General features: G+C 39.0%; 1 pseudogene; it reads right to left on the minus strand.

The window, feature by feature from the left end:
• Positions 1-8,472: 8,472 nt before the first annotated feature.
• Positions 8,473-8,749, minus strand: LOC112930710 (BBSome-interacting protein 1 pseudogene; annotated as a pseudogene).
• Between the last annotated feature and the right edge of the window lie 15,389 nt (positions 8,750-24,138).

The following is a 24,138-nucleotide window of genomic DNA, read 5'->3' on the forward strand; positions in this document are numbered from 1 at the left end:
TAATCATGTTTTCATTTTTTTTAATTTTTTCTTCTACTTTTCAGAAGTTTCCGAATTTTCCAAGTCATTTGTCCTACTTTTATAATCAAGAATATTGCATTATATATATCAAGAAAACAAATAGAGGGGTACCTAGGTAGCTCAGTAGGATAAGCATCAGACTCTTGGTTTTGGCAGATCCCCTGGGTCATGGGATCAAGTTTTCCCTTTAGGGCTCCACACTCAGTGGGGAGTCTGCTTGAGATGCTCTCCCTCTACCCTTTCCCCTATTCACACATGCTCTCTCTCAAATAAATAAATATATCTTTAAAAAATATATCAGATGTAGCATCATTCATACAAAAATGTATATATTGAGCACCAAACATGTATCAGGCTCTATGCTATGGATGATCCCAGAATCTATCAGCAATTTATCAGCAAATCAAGACACTTTTGAGAGTGAAAAGGGGGTGCTATTAATAATCAAACCAGGACAAAAATGAGACTGTGCTGAGTAAACCAGGACATATGGTAAATGTTTCTGCTTATGTATGCCAGCTAACATTTTAACATTCCTGTGTATTTGAGTGGAGGACTACCATATATAAGGCCTTAACTCTCTCCTCAAAAATTAACTTCTAAAATCAAGAAATTCAGAGAATATGGCAGGCAGGTATTTGGGGACAGGGAGATTTTAACTGTCCAAATTTCAGCATCCTCACCCTTCACTTTGGAAGACACCCAGGGTTCCAGCTCAACCAGGAAGGGCAAGGAAATTGGGGAGGGGATGGTTGATCACTGATCAATCACTTAGCAGATGCCAGCTACAGGGCTGGATACTTTCCATATGCAATCAAAATTAATCTCATGACAAGTCTGTGATGTGGGCATTATTAACACCCATTTTGCTGATGAAGAAACAAAGTCTCAGAGGGTTCAGTTGCCTGTCTCAAATTAATATATCTAGTGTTGGGACTAAACTGTGAACCCAGCCAACTCCACTACCTCTAACCACCTCTCAAAATTAAATTTGAGACCCTAAAGTACAGAAACATTATAACCCCCAGTCTCTTCTAGAGTAAATGTGAACAGTGATAAGGTTGCCATAAAAAGTCAAGTCTTAGTGACCATTCCTTCCCTATCATCAGTTTCTCAGCTTATACCAAGCAGAAATGGAGAAAATGAGCTTAACTGGATGCTGTCTCTTGGAGCATTTCTCATGGTCCTCATGTAGGTGGTATCTGAATTTGCCATGTAATTTGAAAATGAAATTTTTGAAGGCAATTAAAGGAAAACTTTTGAAGAGTGGGGTTAGCCAAGGAAAAAAAGCACCCAGTATGCTGAAAAAGCATTTGGAACTAATTTCCTATCAGTTGAGTCAAAAGAGAATAATTCCATTGATACCAGATTGGCTAATTAGAGAGATATGTCAAATTCTGTTTTGACAAATATCATCACAACTCAAATATCTGTTCACTTTCATGGGATTTGACCTGTATCAACTTGTTCCAAAGCATGAAAGTGGAAAAAAGTGGATTTTGCTAGGAGGGTTTTGCTGTTTGTTTGGGCTTTTCCAATTGTTACAGTCTATACATATCACCAAATGAAAGGCACCGTGAATCAAAAAGTCACGGCAGGGGTGGGGGGAAAGATTCTTGAAATAAAATCACTTGTAAGATGTTTTTCACCGCCCTGTGCTAGCAAAATATCATTTACAGACTAACATTAAAAGAATGTAAAAAAAAACGTAAAAACAGCATAGAAAATGAAATTGCACCTGTGATTTGTTTCATCTCTGCTACGGATCACAATTGTACATTTTAGACTCAATGTCTTCAGAGGAGCTGCACTGAAGACTGTGCCATTGGGTGACCCTTCTGACACCGAAAGTCTCTTTTTATCCTAACATCTCTCTCGAAACAAAAAGAGCTTTCTAATGATATATTTGGAAAATTGCGAAATTAAAATTCAGGCTTCTTTATTGTATTTAAAATTTCGGAGATGAGGAAATGGAAGAATAGAGTTTGATAAGGAAAGGAACGTTCTTTAAGTTTGGAAAGTTTAGATTCAGAACAAATAGAATGGGTAATTTCATTTAACCTAAAAGGAAAAGAAGATCCTTTTGTCCCAAACAGGTAACTGATGTATCTATTCCAGGACTTGCACTGTTCTTTACCTTTAGATCTCAAGGCTGCAATTCAAGCCAGTGTTTTAAAATACTTAGGGTCTTTATTCTCATTCAGTTTTCTTCCATTAGCTGGGAAATACAATCTTCTTTCATGTTGTGTAGCTGATAACAAAAACTGGCTAGCGCAAGAATGCCCCCGTGAATTCACAGTCAGCTTTGCAGAGCTGAACTGTATAGAAATAAATGCAACTACTTACTGTCTCCCTGAATTATGGATTTTAGGAAACTGTTTAATAATGAGGAAAACACTTAAGACAGCTTCTATTGAATTCTGCATGCACAGAAAACTAACATGAAACAGGAACTGATAACACATTTTGTGGGGAAAGTTAAATTATAATTTTATGATCATTTGAAGCTGGAGATAGCTGCTCAAGGACAAACCCTGCAATTATCTGTATGTTAGCAATCGTGGAAGTGTGTAATTATATTTCTAAGTAGTCTAATCTTTCTCTACGTGCAACTTTTAAGGTTAAAACTTTTGATACTTCTGTGTCTTTTATTTAGTTTCTCAATCTACAAAAAAAATAACAACCCTCCAAATGTTTGCCACTTCCTCTCCTCCAATTGTTCATTGTTCAGAAGACTGGGTTACCATCAGAATCACTGACTGTATATTCCTCTGATGTATTCATCTCCGTACCTTCTCAGACGCTTTTAGCAAAGTTACAGCCACTAAGCAGGCCTTCACAGAGGTTTTCTAAATTATTTGTAGTTGTATGGTACACCGAGAGAGTCACGAGAATTGTTATTTTTAAATTGTCTTCATTTAGATTTGCTGATAGCCCACTAAATATCACTCTGCTAGGTGATGAGAGTAAACTAAGTACAGTCTTCCTGCTGCAAGAGCTCTCAGTCTCTCACAAGGGAAACAAATAAAGAAACAAGAAACTATCATGCTGTGCGGTAAACACCAAACATGATGGAAACATAGGAGAGAAGCACCGAACGCATTCAGAGGAAGACCCAGAGCTTTGGTAGAAGTGATGTCAAAGCTGACACTGTGTGCATGAACCATGAAAAGAGGAGAAAAAGAGGGCGGAGGGAAAAACACACTACAAAGGTCAAGACTTAACAGAATGAAAAAAAGAAAACAAAACACCATGGATTGGGGACCTGCATCAGCTCTGCATGGCTGGGGTACAGAGGGTGCCATGAGGAGGGGCAATGCAAGACCAGAATGGGGAAAGCAAAGCAGGGAATTTTGGGAAGCTTTGGGCACCAGGCTAACTCATTCCTCACATACAACCCCAGGATACAAATTTTGGATGCTTCTGTGTTCTTTTCCATTGCAACAAGTTTGGACTTACCTGAGCCCCCATTAGCCAAAAGAAACAAAAAAGAATTAAGCTTTAAAACTGAGTAATACAAGTCAGAAACTATTCTTTGAGTGCAAATGGTTTTAGGATATGGACACAAACACATTGTATGCTTCTTTTCCTACTTCCACTCTCTCGTCCTCCCTCCCTTAGGATGATTCTGATCCTAAGCATGTGTGAAAGAGGGAAAGTGTATAAGGCAAGATAGGTATAAGAGGATGTTAATTTTGAAAAGGTAATTGTGGATACACTATACACAGAAGTCTACTCCCTATAAGCCTCCAGATTATTTTTTAATAATTAAAACTATCTGTTCTGTGTGCTGAACCCACATAGAATTAATTTTCAGGGGCACCTGGGTGGCTCAGGCATCCGCCTTTGGCTCAGATCATGATCCCAGGGTCCTGGGATTGAGTCCCACATCAGGCTCTCTGCAGGGAGCCTGTTTCTCCTTCTGCCTATGTTTCTGCCTCCTTCTCTGTGTCTCTCATGAATAAATATATAAAATATTTTTTTAAAAAAAGAACTTTCAATCTGCCTTTGCCAAATCATAAAACATAAACACTAACAACATTGCTTTTTCATCAGGTTGGGTATATCCACAATAGGTCTTTGCTCTTAAACAAATAAAATGACCTAATCTTTCTGGGGAGCAGTTTTATAAACCATATCCAAAACTTTAAAATTTTTCATATCTATTTATTTTTTTTATTTTTTGTTCCATATCTTTTTAATCCTAACTTTTCCTTGCAGGAAATTAACCTTGAGAAATAAATAAGGACATCCACAGGATGTGGCTAAACATCATCATGATTTGATGAGCATCATGGTGAATGTTACAATGGCAAAACATCATCAAAATATTTTCCCATCATGGCCGGTGTCTAGCTATCAACATGAAGTCACTGCATATAGAATTAGGAAGAGACACACATATCGGCTCCAACACACCACTGAAAAGAAAACACATGGAGATCTCCCTATTTTCTGTATAAACCACACACACACACACACACACACACACACACACACACACACACATTTCACTCGCAGGCTATTGGCCAGAATTAGTAATGTAGCCTTCCCAACTTTCAGGGGATCCAGAGGAAGGAAACGGGATATTGGTGAGCTCATTCATGTTCTCCAAAAAGCTCAATCCTTGGGTTTGAGCTTTCCTACCTGGCAAATCCAACATAGAATTTTCTTAGACAAAGATAACTATCTCCCCAAAAGAAATTCTACCATTAGCTTTGGAAAAACTAGTTGTTCTCACTTATTCCCTATATGGTACATAGATATTAAGAAAAAATAAAATTATTTCTGAGGCATGGGTTTGAGAATTTTTCACTTTCTTTTGGTTAATGTGTATTTTCTAATTTTCCCATAGTAAACATTGACTGCTTTTATAATAGTAAATATTATGTTTGTTTGTGTGTGTGTGTGTGTGTGTCTTCCTTGAATAATTCCTACAATTTCTTATTTCTAACTTTAAGATGAATGAGAGAAGCAGAATATGCAATCATTTGGTCACCAAGTTTTTGGTCACTCCCAGCACTTATGGCAATTGTTCTTTATCCTTAGTAGTGTCCCTTCCGTTTAATCTTAGAAACCTTACCTGCCATTGAGTGGCAAAGTTCCTTAGAAATCTAGATGTTCTTATAGGATAGGGTCCTCACCTTCTCCGAATCACTGTGCCTCAGGCAAATCTAATTAATGTCCTCTCAACTCCTCCCATGGCCACTGGTTAATGTCAAAAAATGGAAACATAGTAATTATTCAAGGAAAATATTTTTTCCTGATTTCCTCCATTAAATTGTCTGAAGAAGAAAAATACTTTCATAAAAAAAAACTAGTAGTCAGTTCTTTGATTTTCATCTTCCAGCTCATTTCCATGATCTGAAATTCAATCCTTAGGGTACACAAGAAGGATTTCTCCAACTACAGAAATGCAGAGGCTGAGAGGATCAAGCAACTGGAAGAAAAACATCCTAAATGAGCAATGTGCATGCATGTACTTCTAAAATCTAAGGCTAAATAAAAATATTTTTATAACATTGTAGTATATCTAATATTCATTTGTACCTAGTATACATGAGTTTTCTAGAAGAGAGAGGTTGTTCCTTGGGTACAAACTTCTATTTATTTTAATATCACTGCTCAGCACAATGCATTTTTTATTGAACGCCCTTAGTATTGGAATGATAAAGATTTTCATTTACATGTTTAACCTGGAATAAATTTATTGTAATTTTTCCTAATTCTCTGCTTGTAACCTACATTATTTTTCAAAGTGAATTCTATAATAGTAAACACATAAATCCAAATTATTCTATTGAAGGTAAAGTAAAGCATGAGAACAAAATTATAAATTTATTTCAGAGGATGTTGGACACAACTTTATTAACACTGCGATAATCCCTTCCTATATATCAGGTAACCACATCCCAGTACTGAATGTTTTGTCAGATAATGAAGGAATATTCACCAAATTGAAACGAGCTAGAGTACAACATTAGATTACAACTTTCATATACAGAAGAAGTACATCATAGCAATGCCTTTTCTTCCTTTTATCTGCTTCCTCTTTCCCTTCAGGCAAAAATATAAATGAAAAATGCCTTCTACCTTCAATCAAATACCAAAGATAAAATGCCGATTGCCTGCTTGACTACTTACAATGGAGGTGTAACAAATGTTAATCTATTTCTGTGGCCAGCAGAGAGGGGGAGCTGGAAAGAAGAGAAGGGGATTTGAAGAGCTTTTCCTCGGTGGCATTTCTGAGACTTCAAAATGCTCTTAGAAGGTATTTAATAACAAAATCAGTTGATCCCATTGTTGTGGCTCAGAATCCTGTTTCAGTACATCAGCAGAGTGAGAAGGCTACGGTGCTGCAGTGGCATTAATGCAGTGCACAACTTTTAATTACAGCACTTTAAAGGAGCCTTATGAAAATCCTCCAGCCTGCCACAAGACCTGTGTCTCCAGGGCCAGGCCTACCACGGTGAAAATCAAAGCCCAGATCTCAACCTCGGAGGATCCCACCAAGTTTAATTCTGAAACTAACTCTGCTCAGCCCTGGTTTCAACTTCTCTGCATGGTGGGAGTATGTACAGGCAACTGTCCCTTTCATCATGGGTCCCATTCCATAGGGAATGGGGCTCCCCATTGTGTTATGACAGTTTCCGGTCTTACTCCTTTCCTGCAGCCACCCAGACCTGGTCCTGAACACTAACACCCATCAGGGCAGCCCGGACCCACCACACCACAGGTCTGAGGCAGGCTGGAGGATTTTCATGAGGCTGAGGATTCAGATCCTGCTTGGTTGCTGGTTGAAGAGAGAAAGAAAAGGAGAAATGTGACAGAGAGTATCCTTCTCTTCCTGGGATGGTTCATTTTATGTGCCAGTCTGACTAGACTGGGGCGCCCAGTTTTTGGCTCAAACAGCAATCTAGATGTTGCTATGGAAGTATTATTCAGATTAACATTTAAGTCAGTAGACCTTGGGTAAAGCACATTGCCCTCCATGTTGGTGGTCCTTAATCCCATCAGCTAACGACCTTCAGAGAAAAGACTGAGATATCCCAAAGAAGGAATTTTGCCTCACACTCAAACTCAATTTTGCCTCAACACTCAGGCTCAAACTGCTTCATCAACTCCTGCCAGAATCTCCAGGCTGTTGGGCTGCCCTACAGATTTCAGACTTTCCAGCTCCCACACCTGCATGAGCCAATTCCTTAAAACATACATTTGCTGGTTCCTGTTTACTCTGCTCCTCCTATTGGTTCTGCTTCTCTGAAAACTGCTGACTAATACACTTCCCCAGCAACTTTCCCCCCTTCATGGGACAATATATAAGGCCTAAAAGGTGAACCTGTTCTCTCAGGATCCCAATATCCTCAGCAAAACGATCATCCAAACCTACAGGGTATAGGCTGTGAATCCCAATCACGTTACTCCATTCTGACCAGCTTCCAGGGCCTTTTACACTGACCCTAAGGCTTGAAAGGAAATCAGAGACAAGAGACCTTCTTGCTATATTGCTTCCTCACACCCAGGGACCAGGGGACTTTGGGTCTTCTCCAAACCCTCTTTCCTTCTCTTTCTCCCCTTTGCACTGCTCCTGAGGACAAATGGCTTCTCCATTTAGTGAAAACCTATCATCGGACAGACTATGGAACTACTGGGTAGGCCACTTTTGGACATGTGTCTGTTTGCCATACACTTCATGACAATTAAGCCTCAATAAGACAATAAGACCAGACTGTACATGATTCCTTTTCTCTGCTTGCCTTGGAATAGGAGTTTGGACATACTCCTGGAAAACATATCCATCCTCTACCTTGAGGCTTTTCATTTCTTTCTGGCTTTTTAATCTGAACTCTGGATTGTTCTCTGCAGGCCTAAATCAAATCTAGAATCATCTTCTAAATTCATTAGTAATTTGGAGTCATTACTTTCCAAACCAGGATAAATCTTCCTGATCCCTATCCTTTCCATGAGGCCTTAATGTGTCTTATTACTCTTAATTTTTCTTAAAGATTTTATCTATTTATTCATGAGAGGCACAGAGAGAGAGAGGCAGAAACACAGGCAGAGAGAGAAGCAGGCTCCATGCAGGGAACCCCACGTGGGACTTGATCCCAGGACCCCAGGATCAGGCTCTGGGCCAAAGGCAGCGCTAAACCGCTGAGCCACCTAGGTGTCCCTACTCTTCATCTTTTAAATGTAAAAACTAGTTTTTCATATGTTTTTTGGGGGGAGGTGGGAGTGGTTCAAAGTTTTTTAATTGCTTACCTTCAATACAAACCAGAGTGTCTAAATTTACAACACAGGTGTCATTAGTCTTGGATATTTTTATGTTATTTACATGAGTACTATCAGTTTTATTAACACATACTATCTTCAACATGCAGATGCAAATTATTTCCTAGCTATTGTTAATAGTAAGTAAGGTAGGGCACTGTAGAAATGCTAAATTATCATTCAGTGAGCTATTTGCTATTGTTCCTTTTCTGCCATTTCTTGTTGGTAAATTGTATCCTGGGCTGCTTGCTGCATTTTCTCCAGCTTTTCCCAGGTCATAGATTTTAAGGGCAAATGTTCAGGTTTTCAGAGCATCACAGTGGTTATATCTTCCATAGACAACGTGTTTTGAAAGAACTTCCTGGAACATTGACTTCACCATATCTAAATTGTTGGATACAGCTACATTTTTTTTCTTGAAAGTTCTCCTGGTCTTTTTCCTGGAAACTTTGGGCATCCAACCCTGTATTATCAAGATAGCTGAGTCCTTGACTGAGTCCTTGACTCAAGTCCTTGACCCTGAGTCCTTGACTGAGTCCTTGACTCAAGCCTACAGAAGGAAAGATTCATCTCTTCCCAGATAGCTCCAGTTTTTCAAATGCTTTGTTTCTCTATTCTCTCTTTGCCATTTCCCCTTTCTTTGTTTAGTCTCCTTCCGATGTGGATTTGACCTGAATTATTCCAATAATTACATGTTCCTTCTATTTTGCATTTGCTCTACAGACCAAACTTCTCCATTTCTTCTCCATTCACTACATTCTAGATTTTTTTTCTCTTCTACCATAAGTTCATGGACATCTGGGAAAGCTTGCATTACAAGTAGCCAAATGGTTTATCTACCTCATCTTATCTTTAGTTACTTAAATATGACACCAAAATTCTCTAGGAAATCAGCTCTGCTACTCTCAAGGTACAAGAAAGAATTTGTGTAAGACTCCCTGAGAGATTTAAAACTATCATCATGGTAACTTAGAAATAACCAACTGCAACTGCTCCATGGAGGCCCAAGACTCTGTTAATTACCACTGCTTAATTAATCCAAGAGACTCCAACTGAATGCTCAACTGAGTTGTGAAAATAATTACTAAATGACCAAAAAGTCCTCTAGAAGCCAAGAGAATAACACTTGGCCTGCCTGTGAAAGCAGAGATTGAATTCCTCCCTCTGGTTTCCTTCTGGCTAACTGGAAACTTGTTTATCCCTAAGGAGAAATGGAAGGAAAAGGATCTGTGAACACAGGAGCATCACCCAAAAATGAGGCTCTCCTTAGAGAGTGAGCCACACTTCCTAGAGAAAACACAGCAGCCCATGAATTATGAAATTGAAAGAAAAATCTGTAGGTAACTGATGCCTTGGCCCCGGAAGGAAAAGATATCCCAGGTAATTCCCCTGGCAAAATGTATGGAGGTTTCCTGACAAGGCTTAAAGTAGAGTTTACTGTCCAGCAATGCAAACAATTTTTTTAATGCAAAATATAGAGACGACCTGAGTTCAAATTAGTACTCAGTCCTAAGAAGCCATTGTTGCCTCAAACGTACACATTACGTAAGAAGAAAAATCAAAAGGCTGTGGCTTCAGCATCTGATTCAAAAAATTAGAAAACGAAAAACAGTAAACCTAAGTTAAGGGGTAGAAGAAAAGAAATGAAAACAAGAAAAGCAGAAATTCATCATACATAAATGAAAACAAAATAAAGAGGGTCAATAGGACCAATGCTGGAGTCTTTGCAAAGATTAAAATGAAGCCAATCCGCTAGCAAGATTAAATAAGTAAAAGAACTAAGGTACAAATTAGCCATATTAGACTTTAAAAGGATGTATAATAACAGATATATTAGAAATTTAAAGTAGCTTAAGGGAATGCTTGAACAATTTGATGCCAATAAATTTGAAACCTAAAAAAGGCATACATTTTCAAAAAAAATTGAATTATCAAAACATGTCATAAAAAATTCAAAGAGCATTGGGGTGGCTCAGTCTGTTAAGCATCCAACTCTTGGTTTTGGCTGAAGTCATGATGTCACAGTCATGGGATCAAGCCCTGCATTAGGCTCCATGCTCAGCATGAAGTTTGCTTCAGATTATCTCCCCCTCTCCCTCCTGCTCACTCTCTCTCTCTCTCTCTCAAATAAGTAAATAAAATCTTTTAAAAATAGAGATGAGCACTGGGTGTTTTTCTGTATGTTGGTAAATTGAACACCAATAAAAATTAATTAAAAAAAAAAATAGAGATAGGGCAGCCCTGGTGGCACAGTGGCTTAGCACTGCCTGCAGCTCAGGGCGTGATCCTGGAGACCTGGATTGAGTCCCACATCAGGCTCTCTGTATGATGCCTGCTTCTCCCTCTGCCTGTGTCTCTGCCTCTCCCTCTCTCTCTGTCTCTATGAATAAATAAATAAAATCTTTTTAAAAAAATAGAGAGAGAAGAAAAAACCTGAATAGACTTATGATCACTGAAGAAATTGAATCAATAATTAAAAAACGATGATCTCCCCCGCCTCCAAGAAAAGGGCCATGATGACTGCACAGATAGATACCAACCCATGCAAATGCTATCAAGCATGTAGAAAGAGAACTCCCCAACTCATCATATTAGGCTAATGTAACCCTAGTGCACAAACTGAAGAAGGATAATGCAAAAAATAAATTACAAGCCAAGGGCAGCCCGGGTGGCTCAGCAGTTTAGTACCACCTTCTGCCCAGGGTGTGATCCTGGAGACCCGAGATCCAGTCCCACGTTGGGCTCCCTGCATGGGGCCTGCTTCTCCCTCTGCCTGTGTCTCTGCCTCTGTGTGTGTGTGTGTGTGTCTCCCATGATTAAATAAATAAAATCTTTTAAAAATTTTTAAAGAATAAATAAATAAATAAATAAATAAATAAATAAATAAATAAATTACAAGCCAAGCTCACTCACTAATATAAATGTAAAATTTTAAGTAATTCATTAGCAACCAAATGCAGGGAAGTAATTAAAAATAAATACCTAATGACCATGCAGTGCTTTTTTCAGGAATACAAAGATTATTTAATGTTAGAAAATCAATAAAAGTAATATCCAACCCTAACAGATAAAAGGGAAAAAATCCATGTAATAATCCCAAAAGATATAGAATAAGAACACATGAAATTTAACCTCTACTCAAGTAAAAACTCTTAGCAAACAGGACTGGAGGGGAACTTTCTTTACTTGACAAAGAGTATCTATCAAAAAATGTCAAATATCATGCTTAATAGTGGGATATTTAGAGCATTCCATTTTCAAAAATAAGGATGCCCTTTAGCACCACTATATTCAGCATTTTCCTGAATGTCCTGGCTAAAGCAAAAAGACCAAGGGGGAGAAAAGATGTAAAGATTGGATGGGAAGAATCAAAACTGTCATTATTCACAGATGATATGATTGTCTACTTGGAAAAATCTATGAGATTATGTAAAGAAACCATTAAAGGCAATAAGAGCTTGGTGGATACAAAATAATATACAAAAATCAATAATGTCTCTATATACCAGCAACACTCAATCAAAAATATATAATTTAAAAATCCTATCAGTCACAGTAGCAACAAAAATATAAGGTATGTCAGAACATAGCTGACAAAAGATATCCATTAATATTATGGAAACGGTATAAAATTTTATTGAAGGGTGTAAATTTTTAAAACCTGAAAAAAAAAAGAGGAAAAATGCAGCATGTTCATGGGTGAGAAAGACCCAGCTTTTTAAAGTTAGCAATTCTCTCCAAATTAACCTATCAAGTCAATGCATGCCAGTTTGATCTGCCAAGGTTTTGGTTGACCTCATCAAGCCAATGTTAAATTTCCCACGGAACAGCAAAGAACAAAGAATAACCATGACATGGGGCACCTGGGTGGCTCAGTTAAGTGTCTGCCTTCGGCTCAGGTCATGGTCTCAGGGGTCCTGAGAGGGAGTCCCACATCTGGTTCCCTGCTCAGTAAGGAATCTGTTTCTCTCTCTCCCTCTGCCCCTACCCCTCCTTGTGCTCTCTGCTCTCTCTCTCTCTCTCAAATAAATAAATAAAATCTTAATAAATAAATAAATAATAAATAAATAAAATCATTTTTAAATGGTATATCTATATCTATTAACACAAACTGTTAGTCAGCATGGAGGACATGGAAATTCATAGGTGTGCTCACAGGACATGGAAATTCATAGGTGTGCTCATATGTGGATCAAGACATACCACCCAGTCAATTTGAAGTGATACATACTCTTCAACTTGCCAGATCCACCACTGATTCTCTGTACCCTAGAGAAAACTTAGCACTCACATTCAAGGACATCTCTATGTCTAAAAATGTCCACTGTACTGTTTGCTGTTTGTGAAAAGAAACAACCGTAACAAAGTGCTCATCAGAACAGAATATAAAATGTGGTTTTATTAATAAAGTGTAACACTTTAAGCCATTACAATAAACTAAATCGTGATAGAATGTTGATGGAATAAAAGAAAATTGCAAAATGTTTTGCACTGAATATACAGGTTTGTCATATATATATATATATATATATATATATATATATATATATAAATTTTTAAACCCAGAAAAACAATACTACACTTTACTAAAAATTAAAAAGCAAACATGGGAAGGATTTGCTTTTTAATCCACTTATGTCAGGATTTGGGGTTTTTTTTCCTGTCATTTCTTTTCAGGGTCTGAGGTAAAAATGTAAAATGTGAGCCTGTGGTAAATGTGGGTGATGATACATGAAAGCCTTGATAAATTATTTTCTGTACTCATTTGTACGTTTGAAATGGATGAGAACAAGCCACTGAAAAGTAAGTTAAGAATCATCTGTAAAGATGTGTCTAAGATCTGGGAAGGCCTATGGTCAATTAAGGTTAAAAAAAAAATGGTGAATTCAGTGGGGGGCAAAATGGAAGGGTAACTAAGGGAGTTGAGGCTTAGAGAGGGGCGACTGGAGAGCTGGAACTTGGCAAAGGTTCTATTCTCCTGTACAGGAAAGGGAAGCTCAGAGCTCTACCCTTTTTTTCTGGAAAAGGAAAAATTCATTGGACATCACCTTATGAATCTTCATGAGCTCATCACATGCCATCAAAAGTCTCTCCCTTCCTTTTCTCAATTCCATGTTTAGTTAACTGCCTCTGGTTTTAATTCTGTTTCTCAGGTCCCTTCACACTCTACTAGGGATAGTCTGGACAACAGTTACTGGAAAGGAATATTCCTGCCATTAAGAGTATGATGAAGGAATCATGGTGGCCTTCAGATTAGGATCCAGCAAATGCCAAGCTCAGCTCCTGCTCTACTGATAGCTTCCTGATACCAATCCAGTTAGCTAACCATCTCTGGGCCTCACTTTCAACGTCTTTGAAATGACTATAACAAGAATATTTGCTTCACTGGGTTATTCTGAAGTTTAAATAACATGATACGTACAGAGAGCTTAGTACCTTGCCAGTAAATGCTGAATGGACCAGCAATATCAGCATCACCTGGGAACTTGCTAGAAATAAAAATACTCAGCTCCACCATAGACCTACTGAATCAGAAACGATAGGGGTGGAGCCCAGCAATGTGCTTTTTTTTTTTTTTTTTTTTTTAACAAGCCCTTCACGTCATTCTGAGGACACACAAGTTTGAGAATTACTGAGTTCAAAATCAGGACCTCCCTGAAAGCTGAGATAAATTAATCCCTCCCCGTGGGCTACATAGAGGAAAGGTGGACTCTCAAACAAAATTAATGTGCTTTTAGGAAAGAGGAAGGTGGGGGTGGGTTGCTAGATAAGCAGCCAAATGCATGCTGACATTCCTTATGTAATTACTATAAATCAGCCTTAGATAAGCCATTTTGCAAACATTGCATAACGACCAACAAGGCAGGTAGTATTTTTACATGCATAATGGATGCAAAAGTTGAACCACAGAGGAGGGTTTATTCAACTTGCCCAGGATCATAAACTAACCAGTGACAGAGTCTGTGCTCCAATCAGGCTGGACCCTAGAGATTGCCTCCTAAGCCATGCTACTACGTGGGTTTGTTTGTCTTCTCCAAGTTTCTCTGCTTACAAAATGGTGGACTAGCTCCCATGACCCTCGTCTAGACTGAAGGAAACCAGCTGTCCTAGGTAACGTCTGTAGGTAAGTAAATAGGCTAAGAGAAGCTAAAATACACCCCAAAGCCACTGAGTTAGTCAGCACCACAACCAGAACCTGAAACCTAGTTTTCTCAGACTAAGATTTATACCTGTTAAAGGTACACCTGTCAGCATTTGGGGAGATTTACTTCCCTTTTATATTAATTTAATTTATTGTTAAATCTGGCGTTTTAAACAATTGAGATATTAGCAGCTTCTCGACTGGAATAGAAACTGCTGAATTGAAAAGATCCTAAATGAGCAGTTGCGCTTCGAAGGAAAGGTCCCCTTCCTCCTTCATAAACCTTCTACAAAATTGCCATCTGTGCTCAGTAGCAGCTGTTCCAATCTCATACTTGGCTCCGTTGGGACTAACTTTGGGTTCCTTTTTTAAAAATTGGAAATCAATAACAAAGCAGGTGATAGAGAAAGCCAGTTGAAGTTCTTTTGTTCATATTCCCTTGCTAGGGGGCACAAGCACACTTCTCTTCAGAGCATTGATCTGAGAGCAGACAACTGTCTGCATTCCTTATGTTCGCATGCCGAGATCCTTCTGGTACCCTTAGCCTAGCATAGGCTGGACTTGCTCTGGACTAGAAAAAAAAAAATCAATATTTCTTAATAAAACTTTGATCTGGGACAGGATTCAGAAGCCTTCTGTTTCTGGTGCTCTGGTCAAAATGAAAGAAAGGGTCATCAGAATAACTGTGGCTTCTCAAATTATCACTCTCTGCAATTTGGGGGCCCACTTTACCATTGGGTCATTTTCCAGCTTTATGACACTGTGTTTTATTTCTCACCCTCTTGAGGTGGATTGAATGATGAATTCCAGCATTTCAGTCTTCCTTGTCATGGCTTTGTTATGGCCAGAATGCAACTCCTGGCCTTAAAGTTGGGCTCTACTACAGGGCTGGCTGTCATCATTGGCAGGAGGAAAGAAGGGACAGTCCAAAGCCGACATGTAGATTTCTGTTTGCCATCTTACTCCTCTGCTACCACCATGAGAAAAATTGGCCCCTCTAGATGGAGCTAGATGGCTGCTCCAGGGAGGATGACAGATCTAGTGGAGACCTACGGTGAGTCGGAGAGCCACCCCAGACACTGCAACTGGATGGTTGGCACCCAGCTGGGCCCAGTCCAGATGAGCCAACACCCACCTAACCCACACAGCCATGGGCTAGGGAGGTGATATAACAATAGTAAACTAAAACACTCTGTTAAAAGAAAATTATAGAGTGCTATGCCTAAGATGAACATATAAAAAACATAATTGTTTTTGAAACACACCTACAGAGCATAGTCAGATCCACAAATTTGTCCTATTTTCCAAAATATTTGGGGAAATTCTTTAAAAAATCCACAAATTTGTCCTATTTTCCAAAAGTTGGGGAAATTCTTTTAAAAATCGCTTTTTTCATCTATAGCACAGGTTTTTGCATTACCCTCAGTAATAGCAAATCTTCAGACTTTGAAGTCTTTGAATTTTTTTTAAGATTTTATTTTTTATTTATTCATGAGAGACACAGAGGGAGAGAGGCAGAGACACAGGCAGAGGGAGAAGCAGGCTCCATGCAGGAAGCCCGATGCGGGACTCGATCCCGAGACCCTAGGATCACGACCTGAGCCAAAAGCAGATGCTCAACCACTGAGCCACCCAGGTGCCCCTGAAGTCTTTTAATTTTTTTAAGCTGAAAGACATTAGGGAGTATTTGAATTTCTTAAGGATCAGTCAGAATTATTTTAATTTTTATCCCAGAGAAATAATATACGGTTCAGAAAGTTTAGAAAATTAAGATAAAATGGTTCACTCTCAAACTTACAACCATAACTCGGTTGTTTCGGTGCATTCGATTTCTTTTTTTTTTTTTTTTCTCAAGTGAATATCTTTACAAAGGTATCTCAAAGTTCTTCCCAAAAAGGAATGGGTTATTACTAAATTTGTAATGTGAGACTTGAACTGAAAATAAATGTTTGGTATAAATTTGAGTGATTTTTAAAATATCTCTGACCATGAGTTTTTCATGTATGTTTTACTTTATTTGGGCTAACTATAGCTTTCAGAGCGAACACCAATAAAATTGTGATTCGTGTACCTGTGTTTCCATCTGAAATAAAATCTAGAGTAGGAAAGCAGTGACAGAAAAACTCAGGAATTTGAAGAATTAGAATTAGAAAGCATGATCCAGAAGTATAAGAGGCATGAGCCTCAATGGGTGGCTTGATTAAATTGGGGACATAAGGGGATGATGTTCGACAAAATTTTGAGTGAAAGAATGCTCAACTTTAAACCTGTTGCAGATGGGTACTCTGTGGAAGCTACGCTGAGCTTTGGAGAACTAGATGGTGTTTGTGAAAGTTTTAACCCCTTTGCCCAACTTTTGAGTTTAATGAGGCAATTCCCCAGTTCAGTGAAAACTTTTGATATCCATAAAAATATACAATTTTAATGGAGTCCAAGTTCTGCCACAGCCACGTATTTAGTGCCACTAGACTATGGTTTCTTCCAGACTATGGCCATATTTCTAGATAGATAGTCACGAATTCTTTGCCTCCAGTTCTAAGGAACGGTACTAATGCTCAAAGATGAGTCAGAATCGGCAAAAAGTGATGAGCTATATTTCACAAAATAACTTTATTTAGCACCAAGGAAACTCTATTTGTGGAAATGAACTTGTGGCAAGCCTTCATATAAAATGGAATATTTTCTTTTTAAGTCAGTTTCTTTAAAAACTCATCCTAATCTTTGCATGGAGTGGTAATTATACCTACAAACTTCCTTCCTTTCTTTAATATAATATTTGCTCATAAGTATATGATTACCTATATTTAATGACTGAATAATATTCCTAAATCAAAGATAGCACATTTGTTTAGTCATTCTCTTACAGTTGGATATTTCACTTTGGGGCTTTTAAAATAAGTAATAATGAAAGGAACATGTATCTATGCACACAAATTTCCCCTTTCACATCCGTTTCTTGTGAAAGATTCCTAGACATAATACTATTGGATCAATAGTTGTGAACAATTTTGTGGCACTTTGTGGAAAGTGAGATGCTGTTTTCTAGAAGATTATGCCATTTTCACTCGAGTGAAAAATACCAATTTCACCACAGTGCAAGTATTAGATATTATCATTTATAAATCATTTTTGCTGATATAGTAGGCAAACAAGTCACCTCTTCATATTGCCTAAACAGCATGTATTTGATTACAAGGCAGACTGAGTATTTTGCCAGTTTTGCTTGCAGTTGTATATCACATGTTTGTTTGCTAGTCATCTTTTCATGGTTTGGGGGGTTTGGGTTTGTTTTCACGGGTTTTTCTGCTAGTTGTTTATCTAGTAAAGAAAAGACATCAGCTAAAGAATGAAAGACTTACTGGGGGGCTGAGAGGAAGAGGGAAAAACAGACCTCAAAATGAAGAGGAGATTGTGAAGAATCATCATTAATAATAAACTCGTCAAAGATGACCCCACTGTCAAAATGTCCTTTGAATATCGGGGGTTGAGGGATAATAGAGGGAATTGTGTTAAACACATAGGACATACTAGACCTAACTGGCGAACTGGAAATAAACAATGTATGCAGAGTAAATAACAGCACAGGAGGGTTGCCAAGTGATTCAAAAGTGAAACTGGAGCACAAATGGGCAAAGTCAAGGCTCTAGCTGCACCTGGTATCCGTGGCAAGAACCTGCCAAGGTTCGATGCACCTGATGCAGAGCAGAGGTTGGGCCTTACCAGTGAAGTTCATGTTCACATTCAGGAATACAGATATTGAATGGCACCCTTGGACCTGCCAACAGACACGGCCCTTATTGAGGACAGTGACACGGATTCTTGGAGGGCAAAGTGTAGTGGTTGAGGGATAAAGTTTTGGTTTCAATCTCTATGACCTTCTAGCTGCGTGACCTTGAAAACCCGACTTCCTCTCCCCAGCCCTCAGTTCCCCACATGCAGCATGAAGGAACTAACTGCACTTGTCCCGGAAGACTGAGAATTCAAGGAGACAACACAGAAACTGCTTAGCTCCATACCCCGCCCCGATTTAGCTCTCAGTAAATCTGATTTATTGAGCAATTATTATTAATTGCCTATAAAAGAAATTTATACCTGAATGATATCTTAGACTTATTTAAAAGACTGAAGAGGACTGAGAAAAGGCATTACTAAGATCCATATTGGCCAAGTCTAGCCTTGCACCTCTAATCTGGCTAGACTGCCTCCCCCCCCTCCCCCGGCGTCATGCAGCCAATACCCAATAAGACTGCATCTACCACAATATGAACTTATTCTAAGCCCGTGTTGAATTTCACAATGAGTTATAATTTATCATTAATACCTTAACATAAATTTAATAATAGTATAATTAATATTAGTTATTAATAAAAATCTTGATTATCTGCTATGCTATTGTGCCAAGTATTATATGCCGCAATACTATAAAGTGAATATTATTATTATCTAATGTGGAATAATGAATAGAGGATTCTTCTTAATAGCTGGCATCAGAGGACCTTTTATGGAGGGGACTGCCTTGGTTAATAGCCACTTCCATAAAAGATAGATAGCATACACCCCTTCCCCCCTTTTCTTATTCCTCTTTTCCTCCATTCTGCTGCTTGGAGTTAGGAGAGATGGCTGGAACTCCATCTGGGGCCATGAGGACAGGAGTCACACCCTAGGGAAGATGGAAGGAAAAGCTGGAAGCAGCTTGAATCCCCTGTGGTTAGAGACACCATGCCAGCCCTGGACTGCCCACCAATGGACTTTACTAAAAGTGAAATACTCTTCTTGAGCTAGTATTTTCAAGTCTCTGTTAATCACAGCCAATCCTAACCCTAACGATAAGAGAGGACATTGGACTTTACCCAGAAGCCAATCTTACTTCACCTCAGAGGACATCTGGGTCACAACTATGCTAGAGATGGAGGAAACACAGCGTCAAAGAGATTAAGTGACCTGGCCAAAGCTAAATAGGTAGTAGAACCAAATCTGGGCCAAGTTCTACCTGGCTCAAACCCTGTATTCTAGCTATTTCCCTCCTGATTTCCACCTCTTCTGTGAAGCTGACACTACATCACTTTTTGAGCATTGAACTTGCCTCCCTTCTAGCTGCAGTGTGTGCATTCATTTTTTCCAATTGTGGTCAGTCTCCAGACTCTTGAGAACAGGGACCCATCCCCCGTCCTAGTAGAGACTAGCCCTATCCCTGGGTAAATGCGCATAAACCAGTATCCCCACTAGAACTCCCTGATAACAGGAATTAGACATTAATTCAGCCATACTTTCCATAAGGCTTTTATTAAAGTTAGACACAAAAGCATTTTCTCCTTCAAATTGAGTCGCGGTGAGATTCAAGACAAATTTCTAAAAATATGAGGATAACACATTCAAATCAGTTATTAAAGGAAGTTAGAGGTGTTTAGGGTATGTCCTTCAACCTCCTGAGATTGATACCAGGGGAAAACATACCCTTTCAAAAAATATTCTAGAATGCCACTGTGAAAGAGAGAATGCTAAGTTGGTCTGACCCTTTTGGCATTCCTTTAGAGCGAGTCTAATAAATTTGTTCTTAAAATAATTTTTTTCTCTCATGAAAGTAGTTCTTGTTCATTATAGAATAATTGTAAAATAAAAAAGGATTATAACTCAATAAGAATCACTTCATATTTTGGTTTTTCAACTTGCAGTCTCTTTGCTTCATCAATTTTTAAATCTTTGCAATCGTATGACATATAAAGAACTTATCTTGAGTGATTGTTAACAATAGCTATTTTTATTTTTCAAGTTATGAATACAGATTGCAAAATTTAGAATACAGAAAGAAGTATGGAAAAATAAAATCACCCAGAACATCAATGCCCAGAGAAAATTAATGAAAAGCATTTTACTGTTTGTTCCAGCAGCCTTCCTGCTGTATATTTTTTACATGATTGAAATCAAACTGTAGAGGCTAGTTTTTTAAGTAAATTCAACACAGAAAACACCCAGATTCCACAAGGAAGATGTTGCAAAGAGTTTTTTTTTTCCTTAGAAACCCAATGTCTAATCCATTAATATGAATTTTAAATAAGCAGGATACTATCACTCAAGTACTCTGGCAAAGAAAATCATTAATATATTGCTCTTTGTAACTCTGATTTTTGTGGAAGAAAGAAAAAATAGGATTTGCTTAGTAATTTTTCTGGCACAGAATGCCCAGCATGTACATAGTTCTGTCATTCTTAGTTAAGTACTTGCAGAATAACACTAATTACTGTTTCAAGTGGTTTTCAAACATGGCAATGATGACCATCTCAACTATGGTGGGAAGAATGTCCAAAAATCCTCATTTCTTGGTACTATAGAAAGAGCAAACACAAAAAATGAAGAGCCAAGAGACCCAATGTCTTAGGCTGCTATAACAAAATACCATAGTCTGGGTGGTTTAAACAACCCCTCTGTTTATTTCTCCCAGTTCTAGAGGCTGGGAAGTCCAAGCTCAAGGAGCCCAGACCCAAGGTCAGGTGGGAGACCACTTCCTGGCTCACAGACATCTTCTCACTGTGACCTCACATGCATGAAGGAGCAAAGGAGCTCTCTGGGATCTCTTTTAAGAGAGCAGTAGCTCCATCCTTGAGGATTCCACTCTCATGACCTCATCAGGCCCCCCTCCTAATACCATCACAGTGGGGATTCAGTTTCAACATATGAATTTGCCAGGAGAAGGGGGAACACATTCCATCTGCAGCCCTCAGTTCCTTCCTTTTCATCTTCCTTTTTTTTTTAAGATGTTATTTATTTATTCATGAGAGACACACAGAGAGAGGCAGAGAGACAGGCAGAGGGAGAAGCAGGCTCCCTGCAGGGAACCCAGTGCAGGACTCGATCTCAGGACCCCAGGATCACGACCTGAGCCAAAGGCAGATGCTCAACCACTGAGCCACCCAGGCATCGTCCTCCCTTTTCATCTTTTCTCACATCCAGAAATACATCTGCAGCCTTGGTTCTTCACAAAGGACATGACTTCCTGCCATGTCTATCTTCTCCTCCTTCCCACTTCCTATATCTGCAGTTTTCTAGAGGCTGTGTCCTCTGAAGACATGAAGACGGGTAGGGGAAGCAGCAACTCACACTGTGGACCTAGACAGAGGTGCACCTGAAACCCTGGCACAAGGATCCTCAGAGTTCCACACCTCTGGAATTGCCCTGTTGGGTGAGCCCATTATAATGGTAACACATATAAAGCTCGACATTACAGCCTCAGAACAGCAACATGTTTAACAAAGCAAAGCCCAGGAGTTTGTAATCTTCACTTATCGCCTTCAAATTCACAGGAACTCATTAAACCTCCCAGGAGTGCCTCTCTCTACCTCCCCAAAAGTTCTCTCTCTCTCTCTCTCTCTTTCTCATCTATACTACCCATCCCTACCGACCTGCTGGTCCCTCGGTGGCCTCTCTCCTCCTTGCCCTTAGAACAATCTGTTAGCACTGTGTCTTCCACTAAACCCCAGAGGAGCTGTCATTCTTCTAGGCTTCTATTGTTCTTTCAGGAATCCACCTAGGGTTTCTGATCTTTCCTTAGAAGGAGAAGGGGTGGGAAGCTAAGAGGGCAAAGGTCAGGTGAAAGAAAGCTGTGGTTTTCATCCTATTGAATAATTTGTGGTCTCGGAGGAATGAGATGTTGCCTGTGTGTGGAAAGGATACCAACGAGGTTGGAGTCCAGAGCACCACCAGTCCAGGGAGCAGTAGAGTGCAAAGCCCTCCTCTAAGTCACATCCGTCCTTCTCAAGTTCCAACACTCTTGCAGGATTCTGGACTTGAGGACACTGGGGAACACATTCATTGTGTAGGCACAGCTCACACAGAGAGGATGTGAGAACATAAACAACGCTGGAAGCATAGCATTTACCACAACCCCCACCAACCCTCCACACCTGCACCTCCTGCTCTGCTGCCACTACCACCAGCACCACGTGCAATACCCCCTCTAGCTGTAAGCTACTATTTTTTTTCCTTTTTAAACTTTATAGAGAATAAAAGAGAATATATAGAGAATAAAAGTACCACTGAGAATAGACCACTGTTGGCACGTTGTCATGTGTTTTAGAATCTCTTTTTTTTTAATGATTTTACTTTTGTGCTGAGTCAATGAGACATCTGCATGGTTCAAACAATAAAAGATAAGGAAGGGAATGTAGCGCAAACACACCCCCACCCCCACCCCCCGGCCATCCACTGTTTCCCATATATCCAGTTCTCTGCCCCCAGAGGCTACCATGTTTCAAATACTTTTTAAATAAAAGAAATAAAACATTATAGATATAGTTGAAGTCTCCTTTTCCTCATTCTCTTTCAATGCTCCCCAGAGGCAACTATTATCATGAATTTGATACATCCTTCCAATGCCTTTTTATGGTTTTTTACATACATATGCATGTATTTGTGAGCCACAGAGAATTTTGTACTGTGTGCTCCTTGTGATTCGCATCAATGGTATCATATCTTTAAGCACCACCCTAGGCTGCCAGTTCAGTACTTTTAACTGCTATATGATATTCTAGTGCATGCCTTATACTATGTTTTATTCATCCATTTTCCTACAGATAGAGAATTCCTTCCTGGTTTTCAGTAATATAAACAATGCTACCACTTTGGAATTTTATGAATTAAAATAATACTTAAGGCCATTTCTCCCTAGATAAATCTATAAATTTAAAATAATTGAGCTGAAACCTACCTAAAACCTCTGGAGATTTTTCCGTCTACATGAGAGTTTGGAAATGATGCCTGAGAATGAAGTCAACATAACAAGGTCCAAACAAGAAGAATCAGGAAAAACCTGACCTTGACCCTAGACCCTGAAATACCACAGCTGGAGCCAGTCCTACCTTCACACTTGTTATCTAGATAATAAATGTCCTCAGTTGTGCCTTATTTACAGGTGCGTGCATCAGGCAAGGAGGATTGTCCTGTTTGTAGCCAAAAGCATGCTGATTCAATGCCTTATAACAATGTTGGATTTCATCAATCCTGGACTGTTAGGTTTTTAAGTGAGTTTCAACCCTTTTGCAACCTCCCCAAACAAAATACTGCGAGGAATATCTTTGTTGCTAAATCTCTATGTAAGCCTGATTATTTCCTTAATATAGATTCCTAAATCATTCCTACTCAAGTGGTTACTCAAACCAGAACACAGAAAAGAGGGTATTTGATAGGAGATGCTGAAACCAATACTAATTCAACACAGAAAAGAATGGAAACTAAAAATAGTCCCTGAGTCCTAACCCTGCACCCAACTTCTCCTGCTTTGCCCACCATCTCAAGGGGGACAGGACATCTTCCTCTAGTCTGTTTGCTGTCGGTGTAAGAATAGTAGCAACAACAGTAATGATAATACTTAACAGTTATTACACACTTATTCTGTGCAAGAAGGCATTCACATATTGTCTCAGCTAATCTCCATAGCATAGTATTTACCCCAAAGACACAGATGTCATGAAATGCCGGGACACCTGCACCCCAATGTTCACAGCAGCAATGTCCACAATAGCCAAATAGTGGAAGGAGCCTCAGTGTCCGACAGATGAATGGATAAAGATGTGGTCTATATATACAACGGAATTTAGCCATCAGAAAGGACAAATATCCACCATTTACATCGACGTGGATGAAACTGGAGGGTATTATGCTGAGTGAAATAAGTCAATCGGAGGACAATCATCATATGGTCTTACTCATAC

This window comes from Vulpes vulpes, chromosome 10 (genome assembly GCF_048418805.1).
Source record: "Vulpes vulpes isolate BD-2025 chromosome 10, VulVul3, whole genome shotgun sequence".
Classification (NCBI taxonomy): domain Eukaryota; kingdom Metazoa; phylum Chordata; class Mammalia; order Carnivora; family Canidae; genus Vulpes; species Vulpes vulpes.